The sequence below is a fragment of the Podarcis melisellensis genome (genome assembly GCF_964234715.1).
Source record: "Podarcis melisellensis genome assembly, chromosome: 11".
In the NCBI taxonomy this organism is placed as follows: Eukaryota; Metazoa; Chordata; class Lepidosauria; order Squamata; family Lacertidae; genus Podarcis; species Podarcis melisellensis.
This window is the reverse complement of record NC_138543.1, coordinates 43907292-43928125: the sequence shown is the minus strand read 5'-3', so window position 1 is coordinate 43928125 and position 20834 is coordinate 43907292.

Genomic DNA, 20834 nt, shown 5'->3' with positions numbered 1-20834 from the left:
GCTCTCCTACCCCACTATAAATCTTAGTCACTACAGTGTCTCCAGGGACGTGGGTGCCGCTGTGGGTTAAACCACAGAGCCTTGGGCTTGCCCATCAGAAGGTCGGCAGTTTGAATCCCTGCGACGGGCTGAGCTCCCGTTGCTCGGTCCCAGCTCCTGCCAACCTAGCAGTTCAAAAGCACGTCAAAGTGCAAGTAGATAAAGAGGTACTGCTCCGGTGGGAAGGTAAATGGCATTTCCGTGCACTGCTCTGGTTTGCCAGAAGTGGCTTAGTCATGCTGGCCACATGACCCGGAAGCTGTACGCCAGCTCCCTTGGCCAATAAAGCGAAATGAGCGCCGCAACCCCAGAGTCGGTCACAACTGGTCCTAATGGTCAGGGGTCCCTTTACCATTACAGTCTCTCCTGCGTCTTGATTCTCAATGGAAATGTGACCCTGGGTGAGAGCCTGGAACCCTCTGGAATATTATGCACCACTAAGCAGGGATTGGGTGGCTGACTTGCCACTTTTATAGCAATACTTTGACATTAACCCTCTTTTAACGTGGTTTAGCTTCTGAGTGAACATTGCATAGGACTGCACTGCAAAAGAAGCAAGGTAAGAAAGATCAAAGAAGTTAAATAAAACACCAGCCTGGGAATGCGAGAGGAAAAGGGAAGAGCTTAAAAATAATGACTTAGAATGGAACCATGGAGGACAAGCAAATGTTGAAATAGAGATAGTCACATATAAGCAGAAGGAAAAGAGAGTGAGAGAGAAAGAGATAAATGCAGAACAAAGGAGTGGGTGTTTTATAGGGACATTTGTGTTTGATGAATGGAGGGCCCAAGGATGAGACTATTCGGTAAAAACTGTAAGGCGGAAGTAGACAACATCAGAGGCCGTTTTAGGGTAGCATGACCAGTGTGGCTGCACTGGACGCTACAGGGCGCACCAAAACAACACTGTAGAATGGCGCATGGGAGGTGGGGGGGTGGCACTAAATTTTGGCATCACATAGGGAGCCGCCGAAATTTCAGAGCCCAAAGTCTGCCACTGCCCAGTGTACTGTTGGGCAGAACTCCCATCATCCCTAACCATTGGGCAGGCTGGCCGAAGCTGGTGAGAGTTGAAGACCAACAAGATCCAGAGGGCAGGACATTGGTTACCCTTGGCATTAAGAGGCTAAATGAGGTTTATAGGAGTCACAGGTAGAATTTTCGTAGAGTGCTCCCAGCACTTCACTAAAGAGAGAGAGAGAAGAGTCTTTGCATTTTTCTCCATTTGGAATGCTGAACAACTTTGGCTTGGTCTGAAGACTATTCAGTAAAAACATGCAAGAATTGAGCAATGAGCTTCAGTGACCACTGGATGTCAGTTGCTCTGCACAAATCTACTGAGGTTTTAACAGCCTGGTAGCAGCGGAGTGCTTGCCGCAGATGTTGCAATGGCTGAAATGGTTGTATGGTTTTTAGGATTTAAGACATAGAAAAGTCCTGAGCAACCTCTAGTTGTGTGTGTGTGTGTGTGTGAAGGCAGGGTGCTGAACTTTCCCAGTGTTCTAAGGTGTGTGTGACAAAAGTGCTGAAATGTTGCGAGTCCAAATCTACTGCCAGGTGCCTGCAAACTGCTTTTCTTTAGCGTCTTCAGAGCCATGTAAAAATAAATTAAAAATGCAGACAGTGAAAAATTGAAGGGTAAGTCTGGCTGTCGGCAACCAGTTTTGTTAAAACATTAATGGAGCCTGAGTGGTCAGTCTTCCCCAACATGGCACCTTCCAAATGTGTTGGACTACAATACCCATGTCCCTGGCTATTGGGGGTGCTCATTGAGGCTGGTGGGAGTTGAAGTCCAATAACGTTTGACAGCACCATGTTTAGAATGTCTGGGCTAGAGTGCTGCCCTTGGAAAGAAAAGACATGGGTTCAAACTCCACTCAGCCATGAAATGAGATGGCTGCCTTTGGGTCAGTCACCTCCTCACAGTTTGGTGTGAGGTTAAAAGAGGAGTCTGTGTCTTGTTTCCTGAGCTTTTAGAAGGTGAAAGGATAGGATGACAATGTAGAAATACTACTGGCAAGAGATGTGCATCCCAGTGCTATAAATGAAGCAGGGATTGTCTGCATGGGTGTGTGTGTGTCTGTTTCAGAATTGCAAACATTCTCATTAGATTTAACTTCAAAAGTTTCAATTGAAATTAGCCACATTTGCCACCTTCTTGTTGCAATTCTGCACAACACTCTGAATAAACTTCTGGAATGCAAGACATTCATGTTCAGATTTCTTTTTGTTCATTGGATAGTTCCAGTCCTTCAATTGATTGACTTACTTGTTCATTCACATGGTTAGGTAGAAGGCAACATGTTTCAGAACATATAATTCTATTTGCTGATGAGAGAGAATGGTGCATTTAGAAGTAGCTTTAAACCTAAAACTATTCAGCACACAGGCCAGGAATCCCCAAACACAATGCATGTTCAGAAAGGCATTGCAGCAAAGAAATAATATTTAGGATGTTAGACTTACTTACAAGTAGACATGCATCAGTTGGCGTACCAATCTTAATCAGTGTGGGGTAACCACTAACTGGGGCATGGGTTAAGATCACCTGTTAATTTTGTCAGGTTATTTTGGTTTGGGAATGTTACTGCAACATAAAATATGGCTTTTCCTTCTAACAAAGAGCAGTAGCTTTAATTACCTTTTAGGCTGGCACTTCCTTCAGTATTCTGAAATAGCTTATATTGAGAATGATACAAGTCAGAAGCAAGTCCCTTTAAGTTTAATGGGGCTCAGTGTGAGGTAAGTGTGAATAGCCACCTTTCTTTGCTAGAACCGCTTAATAAGAATGTACTGAACGGCTTCGTTGTGGTTGGGAGTTTCTGGTCTGTGTACCTGAGTAGTCTAAAGTTAAGGCAGTGGTAGCCAACATGTGCTCTCCAGATGTTTTGGACTACAATTCCCATCAGCCCCAACTAGCATGGGCAGTGACCAGAGACGCTAGGCTATGTGCGGTCTCAGGCAATCCTCAATATGCCAGGAAGTAGAAATGGAGGCAGTGAGAGATTTTACTTTCTTGGGCTCCATGATCACTGCAGATGGTGACAGCAGCCACAAAATTAAAAGACGCCTGCTTCTTGGGAGAAAAGCAATGACAAACCTAGACAGCATCTTAAAAAGCAGAGACATCACCTTGCCAACAAAGGTCTGTATAGTTAAAGCTATGGTTTTCCCAGTAGTGATGTATGGAAGTGAGAGCTGGACCATAAAGAAGGCTGATCGCCGAAAAATTGATGCTTTTGAATTCTGGTGCTGGAGGAGACTCTTGAGAGTCCCATGGACTGCAAGAAGATCAAACCTCTCCGTTCTGAAGGAAATCAGCCCTGAGTGCTCACTGGAAGGACAGATCCTGAAGCTGAGGCTCCAATACTTTGGCCACCTCATGAGAAGAGAAGACTCCCTGGAAAAGACCCTGATGTTGGGAAAGATGGAGGGCACAAGGAGAAAGGGGCGACAGAGGACGAGATGGTTGGATAGTGTTCTCGAAGTTACAAACATGAGTCTCACCAAACTGCAGGAGGCAGTGGAAGACAGGAGTGCCTGGCATGCTCTGGTCCATGGAGTCACGAAGAGTCGGACACGACTAAACGACTAAACAACAATGCTACTTTGCATGTAGGGTCTGGTCTGAAGACCCAGGATCTGGTCTTGTGGACACTTGAAGCAGGTCTGAGTCTAGTCAGTGCATGGGTGGGAAGCTGCCTAGGAATAACACATATACTGTCTTGGGTTCCATGATGTAAAAAAGATGGGATATAAAAAACACACACAGTGGGATCAACCCCGAGTAAGCAAGCATAGGAACACACAGCATGTGAACAAAGTGTATAAAGCCATAGAGGATGAAATCACTGGTACAGGCTGGGGTGTACCACAACAGTCAGCTGTGTTTGAACAGTGGTTAACCACACACAGCTGGAACAGGTGCCCCTTTAACTTGAGGGCTGTTCTCTTATTCTTGCTCCACACATACTAGCACATGTGCAGAGGGGAGAGTGAAACTACATGCTTGTGTATTTTACCTCTCATGTCCACACACTCAGCAGAAAGAAGATACTGCCTTGCAGATTCTGCATTGAGTAGCAGGTCGGGCAATCCCAATGCTTTTGTAAGTCAAGCAAACAAGTGTGATGACAACAACCACCACTTTCTAGAGTGGACAGAATCTTTATGATTCATCTGCACTGGAGGCTACAGTTAGGGCAAGTTCTGTGGAAGTGTCCAGAGAAGTGTCTGCTTCATTTGTGCTCGATCAGGGTTCAATGGTTGTGGCCTATGATTGTGGGCAAGCTGCTTGTATGGGCATGGCCAGCCACCTGCCCTCTTGACCCTTGCCCATATTGGCTTCCTGAAGGGGATTAACTGGGTGGACCCAGGGAGTGATTCATGTGTAATTGGAGGAGGGAGAGGCGGTGGTGTGTCCCCTTCTTCAGAGGGCCTCCTTGGACCCAGATGTGTTTATGAAAATGCTTGAGGGGTATTTGGCTCAGCTTCAGGCCTCCTTGGAAGATAATTATCTGGATCCAGCTCAGTCTGGTTTTAAGCACATTCATGGCACTGAAACTGCCTTGGTCAGCTTGGTTGAGGGTCAGGAGAGAGATGGATTTTAACACAATTGACAATATCATTCTGGAGTGACTCTGGAAGGTGTGGGTTGAGAATATTGTATTCGAGTGGTTCCAATCCTAGCTTTGAGGCCATTTCCATGAAGGAGTTGCCCCATGGCTTCCGGCAGGGTTACATCTTGCCCCCCATTTGAAGCTGATGCCATCAGGAGGTTTGGAATGACGTGTCACCACTATGCAGATGACGCCCAGCTTTATCTCATTGTTCTCTCTGTATCAACAGAGGCAGCTCAGGTGCTAGATGGTGCTATGGGCTGCATCATGCAGACCAATAAATGGAAACATGATAAGACAGAAGTGCTATGTATTCAAAGAGGTGGGAAGATAGCTTGTTCTGCACAGATTTGCACTCACTTTGCTGGGGCAGGTCCATAAACCTGGGGATCCAATGGATCCAATGGTCATGAATGTCCAGGTGGTCTCAGCAGATATGTGCATTTATTGCTCACTTTGGGTGGTTTGTCAGCTATGCTCCCTTTTGAACAGAGATCTGACTGTTGCTGGAAGCTCTGCTTAAGAAGGCTAAACCAGCTAGTTCTCACCAGCGCCTTCTCCTCTGTGTCCTTGAAGTCTGATCAGCTGCAGGTGGAGTCACTCCACCTTCTTCCCCTTCAGGCTGCTGTTCAACAGGTGAAGCTGACTCCTGACCCAGGACATTCAGGCATTTAATGAAAATGCTTGTGTGGTTTTTTTGGGAGTGGCTGTTGCTGTTTTACAATTAAGCTTGATGGCTTGCATGTAAGTCACCTAGAGACAGCTTGTGTTAGGTAATAAGTAAATAAATAGCACGATCAGTGATAATTAAATATTAATATCATTTATTTATTAATATTGTAAATTAATATTTCCTAATATGCCTAGTGAATCTTTCCTGCACTTGGCTAACAGAAAGAACCCCTCTTCCTTTTTGGACTACCTCTCCCATTTTGTTTTATCCCCCCATGTCACTTCTCCCTTTATGTTTCTCGTTAATTTGTGCCCTGCGATCAGTGACTGCTGGGCTGAAACAGCTGGCTTCATTAACAATGAGAGGCAATCTTAGCCACCAGTGGGAAAATGGAGCCCACAGATTTAATGATGTGCAATGGGTGCGGCATGAAATACAAACCTATGCTAATTTTGTTTTTTTTTAATAGCCAAATGTGTTTGGCCAGATTTGAATAAATAATGCCCCACAGGATTTGTCAAAAAGTTTACAAGCAGTTTCCTCCCCACCTCCCCCCAAAAATCTTTCTGGGTCTGCCTGTTTTAATTAGCCATGTGAGAAAAAGTATGCTAGTCAGACATACAAACTTGTGGTTTAGGATATTATCCATTTGGGGTCTCCCCTCCCCCCCGCAGACATGGTGATGCCCTTCCTGTATTTGCCTAATGATGCTTTGAGGGATTTGATTCTTCTCATAGCTGTCAACTTTCAGATTTGAAAATAAGGGATAAGCAGCCTTGAAAATAAGGGATAAGCAGCCTTGAAAATAAGGGATCAGCAGCCTCACCTGTCCCGGGGACAGTCTACGGGATATCTAACAATCCAGGATAGCAGCGGAAAGCAGTGGGAAACGGTGCTGGAATAAGGGAATTTCCCACAAAAAAGAGAAGGTTGACAGCTATGATTCTTCTGCATTCTAATATGAATGCACCTGACCTACATTTTCCAAATTTACAGATGCTATATCTCCATACTGAGGAACCATACCTCAGTTCTATCCAGAGCACCTCCTGTTTAATGTTGACAGCTCTGCTAACCCTGCTTACCAATGTCTACACATTCATTGTTTACAAGGTCGTTCTCTGAAGCTCAGAGGCAGCAGTTTCTCTCTCCATCACAGTGCTGGGTTGGGAGGAAAAAAAGCTCTCTCTTCCTGACCTTGCCAAATTGGTGGTTCTTCTCCTTCTCCTTCTTCTCCTTCTCCTTCTCCATCTTTGTCTCCTTCTATGCCACGCTTGCCAGGGACCTGGGTGGTGCTGTGGGTTAAACCACAGAGCTTAGGACTTGCCGATTAGATGGTTGGCGGTTCGAATCCCCACGACAGAGTGAGCTCCCGTTGCTCGGTCCCTGCTCCTGCCAACCTAGCAGTTCAAAAGCACGTCAAAGTGCAAGTAGATAAATAGGTACCGCTCCAGTGGGAAGGTAAAAGGCGTTTCCGTGCACTACTCTGGTTCACCAGAAGCAGCTTAGTCATGCTGGCCACATGACCTGGAAGCTGTACGCCGGCTCCCTCGGCCAATAAAGCGAGATGAGCACCCCAACCCCAGAGTCGGTCACGACTGGACCTAATGGTCAGGGATCCCTTTACCTTTACCTTTATGCCACCCTTGCTAGCAGCATGAGGTGCTCAGAAAAGCAGAAGGAGCACCTAGTGGCCATGCTCTCCAACATTTCTCTGATAAAATAAGGGACAGCCTTTTCCATTATAAGATAAATATTCTTATTATTTATACTCCACCCCTTTGATTAGGTTGCACCAGCCGCTCTGGGACTGTCCCTGGAAAATAGAGACACTTGGAGGGTCTGCATGGCTCATGCCAGAGTGCTGTACTCTGCCAGCAATGGTGGGGCACCTGAGGACAACAGGTGCATTGGCAAAGTAGGGAAGAGACACCTTTACAACAGGGACAGCGGGCCACTTCAGAAGGCTTGGCAGGCCTGATCTAGGAAGCAAAGTGCAGCTTTGCCACCCCTTGCATAGTAACCCACATGATCGGCATGCCATCCATACACAGATAACAGGACCCTAAAGTGTTTCATTGGAGATGATTGTTGAAAAGGAAGCAAAACCTGACACCCAACTCCACCTGTAAAGGTAAAGGTAAAGGGACCCCTGACCATTAGCTCCAGTCGTGGCCGACTCTGGGATTGCGGCGCTCATCTCGCTTTATTGGCCGAGGGAGCCGGCATACAGCTTCCGGGTCATGTGGCCAGCATGACTAAGCTGCTTCTGGCAAACCAGAGCTGCACACGGAAACTCTGTTTACCTTCCCGCTGGAGTGGTACCTATTCATCTACTTGCACTTTGACGTGCTTTCGAACTGCTAGGTTGGCCGGAGCAGGGACCAAGCAACGGGAGCTCACCCCATCACGGGGATTCGAACCGCCAACCTTCTGATCGGCAAGCCCTAGGCTCTGTGGTTTAACCTACAGTGCCAACTACGTCCTTTAACTCCACCTGTAGGTGGCCTGAAACTCCACAGGTAGAAATGCAAGAAGCCTGGTGCCTGTGTCTGTCTGTTGGGAAGCTGCAGGGTGCTATGAGCCACCATTTAAAATTTGGTGGGCATTGCATCACAGCTCTGGGGCATTGTGGGGACTTTAAAATAGCAGCTTTCAGACCTGGCCACTTTGACAGGAGCCCTGGGCACAGGACAGCGCAACTGGGCCCTGTTGGGATGTCAGGGGCCCTGGCAGCCACCAAAGGATGCTGAATGCTGTTGCTGAACTGTTTATTAAGCAACCAGCATCTTTTACAACAGTCTGCTCGAAGCAGACTGAGAAGGGGCATTTGGCTAGCCAGTCGGTTCATACCCCATAAGCTGATGTCATTGTGGTACTGCATTATCCTAAGGGCAGCTATGGAACAATGGAAATGGTTATCCTATGGCTCAGCCAGTAGGGGATAATTCAGATGCAGGCATTTAAAAAATGACCAGGTGTTTCGCCACGTTGAGCAATTTGGCTGACCCAGAAACTGTTCCCTTATAAAACGAAGGATGGTTAGATTATGCTCATTTGATTTGACATTAAAAATAAAAATAAAAATAAAAATCTGCTTCTGTGCAGATTGAATACTTTTGCAGGAAACTGGAGAAAAGGAGCCGTTTTCCCACACTCTGGAGCAGAGAAAAGGACCTGAACAGGCAGTTATTTTTGTCCAACCTGTTTTCTGGCCACTGACATTCAACGCACTCCATCAGTTACACAATGAAAGCTGGGGCAGCTGAGGTCGAAAGTGTCAAGTGTGGATTTCCGGGGAAGAGGTGGATGTGCGTGCTGCAAAAAGCGAGTGAGAGTGTTCTAACCTTTAGAAAAGCCTGCTTGTTTTACTTCTAATTTTGCAGAAGAAGAAGAAAACATTGTTTTGCACATTTTTCCAGCGTGTTTGGTCTGTTTTTCTGCCAAGGGGGAGTTTTGCACCATACTCATTCCAGCTACAGAAACAAACGGCTCCTTTCACAATACAAATATGCAACATTTGTGTGACTTTTCCATCCTCATGGAAAAACTATTGTAACCCTTGTATCTTTCCCTTCTGCTTTTGGCAAGTTCTGAGCTTCCTTTCAATTCCTACCACAATGGCTTAGCTTGAGCCTAAGTTTGTGATAACATATTTGAGATGCCACAAAGAGTGGACCTAACACAGGCATCCAGTTGGCCACAGCAGGAACACGATTCAGAACTATTAAACGGGCCTTTGGTCTGATCCAGCTGCGATCTTGTTAGTTTCTTATCCTGATAGAAGCAAGCTCCTTATCGCTTCTGTACTGGTAAGAACTTTCTCCTTGTTCCCACGCCTTCTCCCTTATTCTTTCAAATTCTCTTCCACTAGCTGAACTTGACCTTTATTGTTTGCTTGTGCCTTGAAATTAGGCTTGAATGAAGCATCTATTGCAGCCAATGGTGGTGTTGGGGTGTGGGTGCCCACAAACAGTTTCCCCAGCTTGCAGATGAGTCCGCAGGCCATTTGTGATGTCTGATATAGACATTACTGACCTGGCTGTACCAATGGTTTGACCCAGTATAATATGGCTTCCTATGTTCTCCAATCAATGCTAAAACACCACTTGGGTGTACTTTACATTTCATTGTTGCAAAGTTCTGGGTTTTGTTGGACAACTCACAGCAGAAAGGGGTGGGGGGAGATCCCTAACAAATTCTTGGGTAGTATCCAATTCTTGAGCTAAGACATGAACTCCATATTTGGCTTGAAATTAGGCATTTTCTCCTCAACAGCTGTCCCTGGAGTCAATAAAACTCAGCTATAATATTTAGTAACAATCTGATACTGTGAAACAGATGAAAATAGAGAAAGACTTGGACATCACGGTGCATGTAATGACACATCACATAATGTTATATCCAAACATTGACACATTCATCACAGAATTACTAACTTGGGTGGGTGAGGGTTAAGTCAAGGCAAGCAGAACTTGAACAGAAGCTGGAACACAGGGGTTGGTGGCAGTTGGATGGATCTGGATTACAGATCATATTTTTAATCAGACCAGGATTGTAGTTAGCATGGAATCAAATAGGTACATTCCCAGGTGGAGGCTGAATCTAGGCAGAACGTATTAGATCTACTGGTCTCGTTAGGCTTGTTCACATGTCATATTGAATACAGGAGGTACAAACTGTCTCTACACATGTACAGGTATTTGAAAGCACTTGTTTGTACAGCTCAACTACTATGTACATTGACTGTATGCTAATTGAATGGTACACGTGAATAACTGTGAGTGTACAGATCAGCTGTTTATGTACCCAGATGGTATACTCATTGATTGTAACATGTGAACACTTCCAGTCTTGGTTACATATCAGAATACAACTTTTTGGCATGGTTAGTAAAATACGAGGGGCAGTATACAACTAACTTGCTCTTGCTCTAACTTGTTCCTTCTTCTTTCCCCTTCTGCACCTCGGAAATCTATGATGGGGGTTCTCCCATCCCTCCAGAACAAATTTGGTGAAGATGTGGGGCACACTCAGGGGGTGGGTGGGGTTTTTTGCTGCGCAATAAAAAACCCTTGCGTGAGTTCGTTGAATACCACTCTAGCTGGTTTGCAAGCTTAGTCATACATAGGTACCCAAATGCAAACAGGGATGCAAGTTTATGCACACATGGGTCAGAATGTAAAAACTGTTGCCCTTGAGACCCTCTGAGATAAATATCACCCTTTGTGCCATTCTGATGCTTCCCCAGTTCACACTGGAATTAAAAGGACTCTGTTTTGGATTGAAGCGTAGGTGTCTAAAATTTATATTACTTGCTGAGCAGTCGTCTTACTGTATATTTCAGTGGCGTTCTAAATGAAGCACGCAGCAGGAGGAAATGTCAGTTAGATATAAAGCAGAAGCAGCTTGCAGAGAAGATAATAACAGAGCACTGTCTCTTACAGAAAACAGCACTATCTGCTAAAAGCATCGTATATTTTATTATTGCCATAGAAGATGACCAATCTTGAACTCCAGACCAGAGTACAAGAACTGAATACAATATTTAGAACAAAAAATTGGCCAAGGGCCAATTGACATGTTCAGGAGAATTAGGTGGTGGTATAACCTTTCTCTTGGCGCAAGATCAAAATGTCAACTGTCCCTCGTAAATATTCTTCGCATATACAAAACTGTTGTTGTTGTTTAGTCGTTTAGTCGTGTCTCCTTTCCCAATTTTGAACTAATCAGTTGTTCCATATCCAGTTCTAACTGTAGCTTCTTGTCCCACATAGAGGTTTCTCAGGAGACAGATGAGATGATCAGGCACTCCCATTTCTTTAAGAACTTGCCATAGTTTGCTGCAGTCGGCATAGTCAAATGCTTTTGTGTAGTCAATGAAGCACAAGTAGATGTACAAAACTAGCATGCACAAAACCAGTGGTTTCCGGCAACTGGTATTCAGAAGCATTGTTTCCTCCAACCAGGGGTGCCCAGTGCATGTGACATGATGTGATGTTGCGATGTGACATCATGACGTCACCTGTGCCCCCCAGCCTCAGAACCTGACTTCTGATGCCACCGGAAGTCTGGTTCTGAGACCTCGTGAGACCTCGGAAGGCATCTCCAAGGTCTGGCGAGGCCTCAGAAACCAAGGGGGCCCTGCGGTGTGGGTGTTGAGCACCCACAACAGATTTTCTGTGGGTGCTTGGTCACCCAGAGCCTCCAACTGTGGAGACAGAGCATAGCCATCACAGCTAATAGCCATTGATAGCTCTCTTGCCCATGAATTTGTCTAATCCTCTTTGAAAGCCATCAGGGTTGGTGGTTCCCACTGCCTCCTCTGGGAGTGAATTCCATAGATTAACTATGCATAAAATGGAAATTTCCCAATAGACCAGGCACACGACATGGCTGGGCAAATGCTTGGGCCCTGATGCACCAATACTAATAATGGGCTAAGGGCTGAGAAGGGAAGTGCTGGGTCACGCCTCTGGGACCTGTCCCCAGCTTAGAATCTCTCTTCAACACTATATTCAGCCCCAGAAGCATTCCAAGAAAATAAAGCGGGGGGAACGGGATCTGATTGGTGATCCAGATCAGTATCGTCTCCCAGCCTGTGTGGGCCAAGTTTGACAGGTGTGTGTGGTACAATGGCATCGGGTGGCCCATTCTTGCCTGTCTACTTTTGTGTGGGCGAAAGCACATTCCACCAAGTGCTGATGACTGGCTGACCCTTGTGTTTTGAAAAGGCCTTTGCACAGCACCCCACAAGGACCAGCTGACTGGCAGGGTTGGCAAGGCCCACTTGACCTCATTTTTTATTTCAGGTGGGTGTCAGGTGAAGACCCCACTCAGCTGAAAGAGAGTTTGCAGGCACTGCCATTCAGCAAAGCCCTAGGCACTCAGCACCGCCAGACCTGAAGGGCATCTGATAATCAGTGCTTGTGCAAGCACCATCACTGGACTGGTGGTGCCTGCAAACTCTCTTTCTGCTAAGCCAGGCAGTTAGTTGCCCTGCATCTGATATATGAGGGCAAGTGAAACCTTGCCTGGTGTTTCGCAGTGCCAGGCAGAAGCAAGAACCAGGTAGCTGGTGGCCCAAAGATGGAAGCAGGAAGAAATTCCAACAGTGGAAGAATGGAGAAGGAAATTGACTGAATATGCAGAATTGAATAAATTGACTGGGAAGATTCGATATCAGAAAGACCAAAAATTTATCGAGGACTGGGGGAGATTTACAGAATATCTGAAAAACATATGTGATGTACAGACAACGCTTGTTGGTTTTGAAGAGACTCTGTGAGTTAGTAAGAAATATTGCAAAAAAGAGAGTAAGAGGAAAAGGAGTTCTAAAAGGCAATATTATGTTTAGAAATGCGTTAACAAATAGAAATTTTACGAAAGATTGACAGAGAAACTGAGGGAAGTCGAAAACTGAAGAATGAGTGTTAAATAATGTGTTGACTGTATAAAATTGTTTGGAAAATGAATAAAAATTATTTACAAAAGAACCAGGTAGCTGGAGCTCTTTCTCTTTTCAGCACTGCCCCTCCCCACCCTGTCCCACAATGATGCTTTCTGCCACCTGTCCCCACCACACAGAAGTGCCAACTCCCTGGGGCCCTGGGTGACAAGCACCCAAAAAATTTCCCATGAAGGAGCCAGGCACCCACAAATTTCAGTGCCATGACCATGCATGCTGCATGGTACTGATGGCCCCAGGTACCCATGAACGCGTGGTCAAGTTGGCACTCCTGCCACCATGGCAGCAAGTCCCCTTCCCTAGCCCTGATTGATGCCACTTCTGCTACTTGTTTCCTTGTGCCACCCCCAACTCAAGGTATTCAACCAGGTGGGCTCTTAGCTTCTGAAATTTGCCAATTTCTCTTCCCCTCCCCCCACTGTGCGATCTGAAAGATAGCGGGGTGTGTGTGTGTGTTGAGGTGTGGAATTATACAGGCTCAAGAAAGTGCAATATTATATAACTATCGCTAAAACCTAGCCAAGGCAGCTCTCCTGGTTCCTCTCTGAAACTCTCATAGTTGTGAAATTGTGTCTCGGCTGCACCAGCTACTGTTGAGTTTACTACGAACGAGCAGACAAATCCCAGAGCACCTGCTATTAGTGCTTGGATAGCCCAGAGTCAACACATTCCATCTGAAATTCATAACCTCCAGTACCAGCGGCTATGAAAATACTGGGAAACGACTGACACAGGCATTTTTCCCCTTGGTTGCTGCTTCTGGGATTAGCATGGAGACATGTGGTTTATTGCAGGCGTCACTTTGAGTGCTCAGAGATGTCATTTCTGGAGTCCTTATGAAGAAGCTGGTTATCACGTCAGGAGGAGGAAGGCTGAGTCCCCTATGACTCAGGTCTGAACCAATGCCACCAGCTGTGCTTAGGGAAATGGCTTGCAATTCTGTTAGCTCTCTCACATGGAGACAGAGTGGAACCATAAACTGCAGCCCCACCCCCACCAACATGTCACCCGACAGTCCCTCCCCCATGTGTGACAAGATGCTAGGGGGCTTGTCTGTGGAGGGGAAGCCTGTTGAACGTTTTGTCGGCTGTCTCTGTGGTCTAGTACCCAAAATGCCCAGGGTTCCAACTCAAGGAGACAGCATACATGCAGTCTGTAGGCTTCCCCTTTGCAGACATGTCCCCGTGGCTACTTACCCATTGCCAAAAGAATGAAACAAATCAGAGGGGAACTTTCCAGAGTTGAAACATGATGTCAATAACCCTCTTTTCTGGATCAAGACCCCCACAAAATCTTGTGTCACTCTGTTGTTTTTGCAAAGTTCTGTGCCTTATCACTCTAAGCTTACCTATATCTAGATGACTTTAGGTCCATGGGCTTTGTAGAAAGTGAAGCTGTCCAAAATGCTGCCCGTGGAGCAATGAAAAGCTCTGTTTTTTTTGCTTTGCCAAATCACAGCAGCAGAGGAGGTGTTTTTGTTTTTTTTAAAGAAGTCAACAGCTTACTTTATAGTTGTTGGGTTTTTTTTTTAAAAAAAGCCCTGATGAATAAAAAAATACTTAGTTCCAGGTAAGCAAATACAGTGGAACCTTGGTTCTCAAACTTTGGTTCTCCGAAAGTCCATTCTACTCCCAAAACGTTTGAAAACCAAGGCGCGGTTTCCGATTGGTGCAGGCACCCCAGAAACAATAGCCGACAGCCGCATCAGACGTTCAGCTTCTGGAAAACGTCTGAAAACTGGAACACTTACTTCCAGATTTTCGGCATTCGGGAGCCAATTTGTTCATCAACTAAGCCATTCGAGAACCAAGGTTCCACTGTATAGGGTTGCAGCAAATGACACTGCAAACAATAGCTTAAGGTGCTCTGATACCACCAGTGAGACTCGGGGAAGATTTCTGGACAGGGCTGGGAATACCTCCCCCCTCAACCATGAAAAGCCTCTGCCAGGGAGTATGGATGATACTGAGCTAGATAGACCAATAGTCTGACTCTGTCTAAGGCAGCAGCCTATTATTTTTCATTTATTGTACAGGTGCCCCACCCCCTGTTTCCCCCAAATCTTTGTGAGTGTCAACACGTTGTCCTCATTTCAGGCAATTATATACCTCCCCAATAATTAATACAACCCTAATTTTGCTCGCCCAAAATGGAGTGTTTGCATTAGTATTGTTTAGTTTCTGTTTACATTTTCCCAGGCTCTTTTCGTGCCACAGGGACTCATTAAGGGCACTATAATAATGTATGCCATTATTAGACCCTGTAAATGACTCCCCGAGGCACCAGAAAGAGTGTGGGAAAACAGAAATACAAACAGCAACAAATACCTGGAGCAGAGACAATAAGAATAGGCAGAACCCTCCCTTCTGTGTTAAAGGCCTCAGGCTCCTATTGATGCTAATGAGACCATGCCGATTATCCTCCGCAGAAGCCAAAGAGGCCCCCAAATTGCCAGTTTGTGTAAGGCTGGAGTCTTATTTGTGTTTGCATTTAATCAATCAGATGGCAGCCTCTAGTGATGAAAAGCGGTCATTTCTGACAACCCAAAGGTGTAGAAAGCAGTTTTGTTTTGTTCATTTCTCACTTGCCTTTCTGCACTAGGCACCCAAGGCAGCTGACCAAAGGAAGCCTGACATTAGGATCAAAACACACTACAAGAGGGGCAGATGAAAGCAGCCACCAACGAAATCATGTATGTATCTATCTAGTTTTCTATGTTTATTGTCAGGCCTGGCTTTTTCCACCTGAGATGTACTTGTGGGTCCCTGCTAGTCACCCTTTCAGCCATTGACAAGACCCAAACCTAAGATGTAAGATGGTGGCTTCATGTGCTTTTGCACAGCACACTGGGATCCTCCTTTGGAAAGAAGGGTGTGATATAAATCAAGGTATTAGTAGGAAGGTGGCGCTGTGGGTTAAACCACAGAGCCTAGGGCTTGCCGATCAGAAGGTCGGAGGTTCGAATCCCAGGGACGGGGTTTGCTCCGGTTGCTCGGTCCCTGCTCCTGCCAACCTAGCAGTTTGAAAGCACATTAAAGTGCAAGTAGATAAATGGGTACCGCTCCGGCGGGAAGGTAAACGCCATTTCCGTGTGCTGCTCTGGTTCGCCAGAAGTGGCTTAGTCATGCTGGCCACATTACCCGGAAGCTGTACGCCGGCTCCCTCGGCCAATAAAGCGAGATGGGCACCGCAACCCCAGAGTCATCCACGACTGGACCTAATGGTTAGGGGTTCCTTTACCTTTAAACAACCCAGCAGGTGAATGGAAAGGTCTTTGCCTGCTTGTGGATAACCATCAAAGAATGAGACAAGAGATGGGTGTCCCTGAGAAGAGAGTTCAGAACCCGGGTGTGGACAGAAAGCAAGCCCTCTCCCAAACAGCTGCTAAATGCACCTCAGATATTGATGGGGTGTTGGGGGAAGTATTCCTCATTATAACAGTTTATGTGAATTACAAGTGGGGAGAGAGCACTCAGGTCTTGCTTGTGGGCCACTGTGAGAACTCGACGAGATGGACCTTTGGCTTAATGCAGCAGGATTCTTCTTATGTTCTTAGAGAGCTTTCTCAATGCCACCACATATTTTTCAGCAAGCATTGACCTCTCTGGATATTATGGGAATACATGGCAGCACTATGCGGCAGCCCCCTCTCACTTGCAATATGCATTGAGAAAACAAGCTCACAGTTGCACTAATTTGAGCTCCTCACCCCTAAGCAAATTGCAGGTGTGGGAGGCAGGTGTGGGGGCCACAGAGAGTGGAAGAGGGTTAACACCCCCTAACCACAATACAGGGGTCCTAATCTCAATAGACCCCCATGCCTGCAATGTATGCCCCCCAAATCCTGTTTGCTGGGACTCACTGTGAGTAGTGTCCAGCAAAAGGACTTTCCCACCGCCACCCTCTGGAGCAGATCTGAGGGGAGGTCCAGATGGAGGAGAAGTTCAGTTGTCCAAGCAGAAGTCCTTCCATTTGTGCAATGCTTTCAACATAACCCCATTTGACTAACATCACATCTAGTCTGGTCCTGAGTCACAGGGAACAATCAACATACAAAGGGATCCCTAATCAACCCTGAGCGTGGGTTTTTAAATTTTTTATTTAAAAAGGCTTGCCAATTCTGAACCACTCACATTTTCAAGATGTGCTGTGAGAATATCCCCAAAGATTCACTACAAATATTTGCATGAAGCAGTCTTTAGGTATTTGGGCTTTAACCCCCTCCCCACAAATAGGAAATGGTGGTGCTTTTTAATCTGTATATTTATTACATCCTGAACAGAACCATAAATGACAAATTGGTATTGTATCCATTTATGTCCCAAGGTGCCTTATTGATTCTTTCCTGTTTGAATAAATAGTGTAGAAATCCAGATGTGGAATAAACCAGTTGGCTTTTTAGGAAATGAATTACAAGTTTCTCTGAGTAAATACTTAATCCAGGTGAGCAACATTTACCCTGAGGATTCAAACAACGTTTTACATGAATCTGAAGATGTGTGCAGGTTTTTTCTGATGGAAGCACCAGTGGTTTTAATGATGATGTATGGTCCAGTCTTGTTTCATTATTCAAGGGGCTGTCCAGCCCTACCAAAACCAGTGGGACTTCTCCTTTTAACTTTAATGGGGTGTAGACTTGCAGACCTTCAAGGAGGGTCTACTGCAGAGAAAAAAATACAGCCAATGGGACAGACAGGTGATTCTGTCAATTCTGGTTTCTTTCAGATTCTTCTTCCTCCAACTGTAAGTTCAGTTCTCCACATTCCCACATCACTTTGCGATTTCTTTTGAAGTTCCTCATGAAAACTCATTAGCATTTTGGTGCGAATGTCTCCTAACATACACATTTTTTATTAGCATATTTTGCAAATATGCACATTTTTTGCAAAGTGTCTTCCTATAATAAAATGCATTTATGTATGTTATTTTCAGCAATATGTACATTTTTATTCACACTTTATCCTAGAATATGAATTTTTGTAGACATTACTCAGATGATAAACTGTATTGCAGGATTCAGAAATGTGCTGAATTTCAGAAGATGGCAGTGTTTTGGTTCATACATTGTTTTGGAAAATGCGAGTTAGGCCTTATCCACATTTAGCTTTCCTCTGCTTTTTCCAGGTATGGTCCGCACTTTAAATCTCTGTGTCTGAGCACCCTTTTCTTTCCTCCATAGCTTGTCCTGTGAAAACCTGCTCTTTAAAGCTCAGTTGGAGCAAATGGCAATCCACGGAAAAGCCACATTGACATTTGCTCAAATTGAGCAGTAAAGAGTGGATTTTTGTGCAGAAAGCTCTGGGGCAAAAAGGAAAAAGGAAAACAAAGGAGCTCAGACATGGGAGTTTTTAAGTGTGGACTTGGGCCTGGATAAAATAGGTCAAAAGGTAAGTGTGCGTAAGATAAGTTTGCCTTTAAATGTGAACTGAATTGAATTTTTCCACATTCCTATCCGTGGCATGGTTTTAGTGAAGCCTCTGGAGCTATGAAGGCTTTTTCTTGTGCTTTTTGGGAAATATATTAGGCTGAAATCCAGGGGATCTTCTTTCAAATGAATATGTCAAAAGCCACAATGTACACTTATCTGTGAACAGAAATCCAGTGAGATCGACTTTTGGGGCGGGACGGGGGGAATTGAGACATAGGATTGGTCTGGATATCCCATATTACACCCCTTGGCTTGGGGCAGGGTGGGAACTTTACGCTGTGCAAACCATTTCTTTCCATCATGAAAAAGCCCTTAATCTTTGTATTGAGCTGCCCCATATGAAAGTTCATTGCATGATAACAGCTGCCGTGTGGAGCAATTTAAAGTCGCCACCAGGTGGCAGCTGTAACATAGGTTGGACCCAAGAGATCAGGTGAGATGAAAAATGGTGAGTAAATAGGAACAGGATCCAACCAAAGGTTAGCATTCCACAAACACAGCCTGCTAGAATAATAGAAATATTGCAGTTTTGCAGGGTTGCCTAGGCTAGTCTGAAATTAGGAACATTATAACACTGGTTAACCTTACACTGGATAAATGTCGCATTACATATATTGTTACATATCCTAACATATTACTTGTGAAACTCTGTTGAACAGCATGTCAGCAGCAATTGCCCCAGGTTCAGTCATAGGCATCTCTAGGTAGGACTGGGAATGTACGCAGTCTGGAATCCTAGAAAGCGGCTGCCTGTCAGTGTAGACAATACTGAACTAGATGGACTGATTCAGTATCAGGCAGCTTCCTATGCAGAATGGTGTACCTACGGTATATTATGTAAGGTGTACAATGATGACGCTAGACCCAATCCTGTGGGAAGGGAAATCCTCATTTGAGATCCTCTTAAATTGCTCTTGAACCTTTTGTTTGTTTGTTTAAAGTTCATGCAGAATAATAATAATAATAATAATAATAATAATAATAATAATAATAATTATTATTATTATTATTATTATTATTATTATTATTATTATTATTTATACCCCGCCCACCTGGCTGAGTTTCCTCTGGGTGGCTCCCAATCAAGTGTTAAACAGAGCTGCCTTCAGATGTCTTTTAAAGATAGGATAGCTGCTTATTTCCTTCACATCTGAAGGGAGGGTGTTCCACAGGGTGGGCGCCACTACCGAGAAGGCCCTCTGTCTGGTTCCCTGCAACCTCACTTCTCGCAGGGAGGGAACTGCCAGAAGGCCCTCGGCGCTGGACCTCAGTGTCCAGGCTGAACAATAGGGGTGGAGACGCTCCTTCAGGTATACAGGATCGAGGCCGTTTACGACTTTAAATGTCAGCACCAACACTTTGAATTGTGCTTGGAAACGTACTGGGAGCCAATGCAGATCTCTCAGGACCGGTGTTATGTGGTCCCAGCAGCCACTCCCAGTCACCAGTCTAGCTGCCACATTCTGGATTAATTGCAGAGAGAAAGCCAAGAGAAAGCCAAGCAGAGGCATTTTTCAAAGCTTGCCCAATGTAGCTTTCTCATTCACATTACATTTTCCCATCACTTACCTTACCACAAAAGTCCAATTTCTTTTTTGGAAGGTCATTTATGGAACAAGAGAGCCAAAGCCACTTAAGCAGGGCAATCTGAATTTGCCAGTAAGTGACTGAATCTTACACGCAAAAATATCGACAGTCTGGAAATGGCTCAAGTATATTGCGGTTATTAGTATTGCGCATATGGAAGCTAATTGGATGAATAAAGCCTGACTCTCCTTTGAAATAAAAATGATCCTGTCCAAAAATATGGGTAAAATGCTCCAAAACAACTTGAAACAAATAAGTTACATTCAGATAGATGCATAATATATTATGATGATTCTAGCACAGGTGAAATATATTAGATTATGAATATCTTCCATGAGAACTAAAAATCTAAGCTCTCTCTCTCTCTCTCCCAAACAGCCTCCATTTAGCCTGAGGCTGTATTGCTAGAGAAGAGAAATTAGCAGGTCCATTCTCTTCAGTAGCTTCAGAACAAAGACTGACTCCACCCAAGATGAAGACCTACAGATTAGCATGTGCATAGACTTGTAACACTATATATTTCATGTGATTTAAACACTCACTTAATCATTAACCTCTCTTCACAGCTCTTCTTTATTATTCCCCAAAGGATAGGTTTTTTTTGAAATAGGTTCTTTGTACAGTTTCATTTTTGAACAACAGGGAGAAAAGCTATTATTTACTGGCTGGCAGTTGCATATAAAGTTTCTGTGTTTGCTCTTGCAGTCCAATGGATCAGACAAAATGTATTGCACAAAGTAGGATTCATTGTGCCAGGGGTCTCTCTCAGATGTATCTCTCAACTTGATTGTTCATAGTTTTTTGATGGTCAGTCATTTATTAGCAAACAAATTTGACTTAGTGATTGAGAAAAGGGATGGCCTCCACCCAGATGGCCTATGTATTGAGCATTATTCCTGGTTTGCCTGAACAATGTGGAAATCAAGTTCCATCTGATTTTTATTGAACATTTGTTCTGATTTTTTTGTGGAGAGGTTATGTGATGATGAGCATCCATCCTGCATTCATTCTGATTTGCTT